We start from the raw sequence: 573 nt of genomic DNA, 5'->3' as shown, positions 1-573 counted from the left end.
CCCCCCACTGGTGACTCAACAAACACCTTCGCGAGAACCTGTGTGAGAGAGGCGGGGGTCTGTCTGTCACCTCGCCCGCTGCACACCGGGTGGCTGCGACCATCTGTGCCCGCGCGCGGTTCCTTTGCGCGCCGAGGTGTGAGCTGCAAGCGACAGCCTGGGCGCGCGCGCGCCTCTCACAGGCGCTAGCTCGGTGCGCAACGCCCTAACGCCGAACCACGTAGCGCCGCCATGTGTCCGACGACGCCACGGCGGCTGGAAAAGCGCGCGTGCGTCCTCAGCTCCCGGGGCGCAGATGCGCCCCCGCCTCGTGCAGCGCAAAGGGTGTTGGACCCCCGCGGCCGACTCTCCTGTCGGAGATGCGGCTGTGGCGGCATCTGCACCTCTGGAGGCTCCGATATCGGGGTGTCTGCGGTGGGCCCCCCCCACCCGGGACCCGTGCGCGCACGCGCCTCCTGCCAGCACGTGCCCTGGCACGTGGGCACCCGAGGACACCCATCTGGCCACCTGGCAGCGCCAGCTTGCCCAGCGTCACCTCGAGGCTCCCCTCCGGATGTGGGGCGCAGACGGGGG

Source organism: Condylura cristata, unplaced genomic scaffold (genome assembly GCF_000260355.1).
Source record: "Condylura cristata isolate star-nosed mole 26May11 unplaced genomic scaffold, ConCri1.0 scaffold00077, whole genome shotgun sequence".
Lineage (NCBI taxonomy): Eukaryota > Metazoa > Chordata > Mammalia > Eulipotyphla > Talpidae > Condylura > Condylura cristata.
The sequence above is the reverse complement of the archived record's forward strand: the minus strand, read 5'-3'. Positions refer to the sequence as shown.